We start from the raw sequence: 6,406 nt of genomic DNA on the forward strand, positions 1-6,406 counted from the left end.
TCATTATTTACCCCCATGCCTCATTATTTCCAGGTAACTTGAATGTAGAGCAACTGTAAAAGTACACAATCAGGGGACTACTGAATCACTACAGCGACCTACTGAATCACTACAGCGACCTACTGAATCACTGCAGCGACCTACTGAATCACTACAACGACCTACTGAATCACTGCAGCGGTCTACTGAATCACTGCAGCGGTCTACTGAATCACTGCAGCAACCTACCTACTGAATCACTGCAGCGGTCTACTGAATCAATGCAGCAACCTACCTACTGAATCACTGCAGCGGTCTACTGAATCACTGCAGTGACCTACTGAATCACTACAGCGACCTACTGAATCACTGCAGCGACCTACTGAATCACTGCAGCGACCTACTGAATCACTGCAGCGACCTACTGAATCACTACAGTGACCTACTGAATCACTGCAGTGGTCTACTGAATCACTGCAGTGGTCTACTGAATCACTGCTATATAGTAGCTGGACAGTTGTCAGCAGTATAAAATTCACTTTAGTACATTATAATTGTAATTCATTACAATTGTAGTATAGACTCAGGGCAGTGTAACATCCACTGCAGTTGACTATACATTAACAGCAGTATAGAAATTATTATAGAATTAGATTATAGAACTGGACTATACAGTAACTGCAGAAAATAACTTCTGCAGAAGCGTTCCCTAGTGGGCCTGCTGGCGGGCCCAGCTCATAAATCGTGTTATTAAACATATTAAACATTGATGGAATTCCAAACAAAAGCAATAAATTCAAGATGTCCTATCCAATCTACATGCCTACCGAGTTTTAGCCGTCTACATGCAGCCGATCGCGAGATATCCGGCTTTGAAGTTGGTGATGAAAGCGCTCCCCCCCCCCATTTACTAACAAGGCTTCAATTTAAAACCTTAACATAGTAGAGAAAATGTTGTTAAATACCTTAATTTGCTTGCTCACTTTGCTGCAACATTGTGCGTAATCCACTTCCTGGATGAGACGCCCTCTCAGCGTCACCGAAGCGTTTTGAAAGCTGATTTGTCCTCTAATTACAAAGCTGCAGCGGTTTTGCTTCGAAATGTGTCGATTTTATTGGTCTAGAAGGGGGTAGTGACTTTGAATGACAGCTTTTAGCACCTCTCCCCGGCGAGGTGTGTGTGTGTGTGCGTGTGTGTGTGTGTGTGGGGGGGGGGGGTCCATCCAATAAGCCCGGCTGAGACCAGCTGGCGCCTTCGAAGTGATTGATAGCTGTTCTAACCAATAGTTAAGTTGAAAAGATCAACCCCTCACTTGCCATGATTGGTGAATGTTTATTTGAAAACTAAGCCCCGGAACGTGGCTATGATTTCCGTTGTAGTTTTGCAAACCTACTAGCCTAAGGTAACCTAAGCTAAGCTCCATAGAACCCACGCAAATGACTCTGTTCGGCGAAACTGAAGCAGTCGTGGATTATTTTGTTAGTTGTTATTTTGATCACGGATACTTTTGAACATCACAGAAAAGAAAAGGATTACTTTGGATGGAGTTTATGTCCAGTTTTCGGGTACGGCGCCGACCCGGAAGTAAGCCTGAACCACCGCTACGACGCGATACGACGGACTCATGAGTAAAAATGAAAAAAAAAAAAACTATTTTACATACGAGAATTTGTACTATATGATCTAATACTAAATATTAGATTATAAACAGTATTAGAGCATTTAAGTACTGTAGTACTCGGTATCATGTTGGATCTTAACGTAGTTGGCTACGTTAGCTTAGCTAGCCTGTCGGACTATCTTGGACATAAATATAACAACATATATAATACAACAAAATGACTTCATTGGAATTTTCTGGTGTTTCTGTAAGATGTCCAACGTTGTTGTTTGTAGTAGCATGTTAGCTTAGTTGGCTAAGGGTGTGTCATATTTGGACATGGGTGTGGCGCACTGGACATACCTTGGAACACGGTTTTTTAATTAGCGGCTTGATGACTGCAGATGCCCCCCTTTAACGCTTGACAGCCCAATGGCTGCATTTTTGAGCGAATGGTACTAGTACACTTCAACACTAGATATCTCAAGTTGTACATATAGGAAAATGATCATTCAGGGCTCAAACTGAAGAAGACAGTTAGACCAACATATTCATCTCTAGGCTTATATTTCCATAATGTGGTTTTATTTGAGAGCTTCTATTACAGAAAAACATAGCCAAAAAAACTTGAACTTGAAATTGACCAGTATGTATATTTACATAGTTATTCCAATCTGTCTATAAATTTGCAATAAATTTCACTAGGGTCTTTTCTAACAACACAGAAAAAATGGAGCAAATCCATGCAAGCATTGCAAAGTTATTCCACTTTGTTCCAAGGTATGTCCTGTCCAACATTCCAGTGTCCACGTATGCTAATTATGCGACACACCCGGTGGACACCCTTAGCCAACCAAGCTAACATGCTAACAAATTCCATACACGAAACCGAGGAGCTATTTCAAACAACAACGAAGCACATATTACAGAAAGACCAGAAAATTACAATGAATAAATTCCATGTCCAAATATGAACGTCACGTTATGATATTTATGTCTAATATAGTCCGACAGGCTACAGCTAAGCTTACGTCGCCAACTCCGGTAGCATCCGACACGATACAGTGTACTCCAGCACTCAAAAGCTTCAATACTGTTTATAATCTAATGTTTAGTATTAGATTATATATTTTGTACAAAATCGCTTATGAAAAATTATCCATTTTTACTCACGAGTACGTAGAATCGCGTCGTAGCCGGTGTACAGTCTCACTTCCGGGTTGGCGAAAATTCCGAAAATTGCTCATATATTCCATAAAAAGTAATCCTTTTATTTTCTGTGATGTTCAAAAGTATCCACAATCAGAATAAAAATGAACAAAATGATCCATGACTGCGTCAGTTTCGCCAAACAGTGTGTTCTGGTGGAGCTTAGCTTAGGTTAGCAAAGGATAGCTTATGTTGCTATGCTAGCGGACCCACATTGGAAATGACTACGCACGCAAAGTGCGTAAAGAAGGGTCTTATAAAAGAAATCTTCTTTATAAAAGAAATCTTCGCAAAGAAGGGTCTTATAAAATAAATAATCCACCAATCATGGCAAACGAGGGCTGATTAGCTTCAGAAGGACGTAAACTATTGGTTAGAACAGCTTTCAATCACTTCTAAGGCGCCAGAATGTCTGTAGAGCCGATTGGATCACCCCCACCTCCCCTCCCCTTCGCACCTCGCCGGGGAGAGGTTGTAAAACCTGTCACTCAAAGTCACTACCCCCCTTCAGACCAATAAAAACCACTCAAATCAAAGCAGAACCGCTGCAGCTTTGTAATAAGAGGTCAAATCAGCTTTCAAAACGCTTCGGTGACACTTAGGGGGCAGATTTGTCGGAGCGTCTCATCCAGGAAGTGGATTACACAAAATTTTGCAGTGAGGTGAGCAAGCTTTTTAAGGTATTTAACCACAACGGATATACGATGTTAAGGTCTTAAATTAAAGCCTTATTAGTGTACGATTTTTAGGTGACAAAACATTAAGACATCTCACATCATAAATATGTTTTTTAAACGGATATGTCGGGAGACTCCCCCGCGAGGTGCACTTTTGTCACCAACTTCAAAGCCGGATATCTCGGGATCGGCTGCACGTAGACGTCTAAAACTCGGTAGGCATGTAGATGGGATAGGAATTTATCACTTTTGTTCGGAGATTCATTAACGTTTAATATGTTTTATAAAGCCATAAAGGGGGCCCACTAGGGGGCGCGAATGTAGCCCAGGCTCAGAGAATAGTTAATTATAGTAAGCAAAGGTTCTACATTGCTATGCAGTAATTCTTTAAGTAGATGGGTTGGTACGGTATCTAGTATGCATGTGGAGGGCTTAGCAGATTCCACCAGTGAAATAAGCTCCTCATGACCAATTGGGGAGAAGGACTCTAACAGGGCATCAGAGCTGACCTGACAGCTGTCAAGGTGCATTTGCATGTTGACAGGCTCTGAGATAGCACTACTAATTTTTTCCCTAATTTTATCCATCTTATCATTAAAGAATTTCATAAAATTGTTACTGCTACACTCTAGTGGGATTAGTGAATTGATTTGTTCATGACTTCTCGTAAGGCTGGAAACAGTTTAAAAAAGTTGCTATGTAGACCGGTGTCGGCCAGAGGAGGATGGGTTCCCCCCCTGAGTCTTGGTTCTTCTCAAGGTTTCTTCCTCATGCCCTTAGGGAGTTTTTCCTTGCCACTGTTGCCCTTGGCTTGCTCACTGGGGGCTTGGACTCAGACACTTGTAACGTTGCTTTGTGACAACAACTGTTGTAAAAAGCACTATATAAATAAATTTTGATTGATTTTGATATTTGTGGTCTCAGTTCTCAAATTTTGGAAAAATTGTTTGCTGCCAGAAGGGGTGACCTGCAATAGTTGCTGATTCGACTATAGTCGACTAGACCCCCTAGTCGACTATGAACGTCATAGTCGAATGTACCATTCCAACTGCATGGTGGTGCCCAAGGATGCTGCTAAGCATTAGTTGTTACATGAAATGTCTTGTTTTCGTTATATATAGCTTTTTGTGAAATAAAACCATTCTAATTTCTGTTAATAAATATTTTAAAATGATGTTTGCGCAGTAACAATAGGCATCTTCCTTACTACACATTAATAAATCACACCCTGCAGTTGCACAATCCAAACGAGCGGAGCTGAACACACAACACAATACGCAGCATCTGCCGAGATTATAACGGCTACTAAAAAACTTCAAAAGTATTTTGAAAAAGATAAAGATTAATCAAACAAAGTAAAGTGCAAGTTATGTCATCAACGTCTTTCATTTCGCACGACAACAACCAACATTGCATACCATTTAAAACGCGCAAGGCGAAAAAAAAAGCTTTTGTTGTTTCGGTCGTGTCGTCTCGTCGCGGTGCGTCTCGGCAAGTAGGCCTATAAACATTTTTTGATGCTGTTTGCTTGAACCTTTCCTTATACTTTTTTGCTGTTGTGTAGCAATTTTTTTTATATTTTCAGGCAGGCATATTTTATTTAAAATATTTTTTGACATTTTGGACAGTGCCTGTCTGACAGTTCGATATGCGCAATGCGCACTGACGGTTAATGTTCTCTAACGTTTCATAAAAAAAATAAACAAGTAAATAAATAAAAGCTGAATAAAGCCAACCTAGCGTGTTTATTCATTTATCTGAGTGCTTTAGGTTTTTACTTTGAAGAGGAAAAAAGTCCTGAATGAGAACGGGATCCCGTTTAAGGTGCTCTAAATAAAAAAAATAAAAATAAACCAGATTCGACTATTAGTCGACTAAAGGGAAAAGCTGACGAATCAGATTCGACTATGAAAATCCTTAGTTGAATACACCCCTAGTTGCCAGATTGGATGATAAACAAAATGTTTTGAGTAATAATCAATATGGCTTTAGAACCAACAATTCAACATTAATGGCTTGATAGACCAAATAATGACAGCTGTTGATGAAAGACAATATTGTGTCAGGGTTTTCATTGATTTAAAAAAAGCTTTTGACACCATTGATCATAGTATTGAAATTGAACAAATATGGCATAAGAGGTCCAGCATTACAGTTGATATCTAGTTATCTGACAAACAGGAAACAATTTGTTCAAATAAATGACGTAAGATCTAAATTTGGTGATATTACATGTGGAGTCCCACAGGGTTCTGTGCTTGGACCAAAGGTGTTTCTTTTATACATAAATGATTTGGTAAATGTGTCGGGGTTGTTTAGATGTGTTTTATTTGCTGATGATACCACATTTTTTGTTTGGGTAAAGATTTACAATGAATGTTGGAAATAATGCAAGCTTAATTTGTTAAAAATACAGTATTGTTTCAAGCTTAATAAATTGTCACTAAATTTGAACAAAACAAATTATATGATATTCAGTAATAGAAAAAGAACAGTTAATGTTTCATTCAAAGTTGATGGTGTTGAAATCTGTAAAGTTAGTGAGGTGAAGTTTTTTGCTTGTTATAATTGATGAAAACCTGACCTGGAAGTCACAAATAAGTTAGTTAAGAATAGGGTTGACCTGCAATAGTCGCTGATTAGACTATTCGATTGGAGGACCCCTAGTCGACTATGAACATCATAGTTGAATGTACCATTCTGACTGCATGGGGGTGCCCAAGGATGCTGCTAAGCAGCCCTGGTTTTGGACTTCTTTGCTTCGGGGGGCAGTAAAACATAATGAGGGGGCATGTTGATAGTCATGTTTTTGAAGCCAGAAATATATTCAAGGCTTGATTTGTGCATGAATGATGACAGCCAAACTATTGATACTGGCTTAAAGTGATGTATTAGGTAAAGAAAAAAATGCATGTTTTCAAACTTAAACTTAAAACCCAA

This window comes from Brachyhypopomus gauderio, unplaced genomic scaffold (assembly GCF_052324685.1).
Source record: "Brachyhypopomus gauderio isolate BG-103 unplaced genomic scaffold, BGAUD_0.2 sc45, whole genome shotgun sequence".
NCBI classification, from domain to species: Eukaryota; Metazoa; Chordata; class Actinopteri; order Gymnotiformes; family Hypopomidae; genus Brachyhypopomus; species Brachyhypopomus gauderio.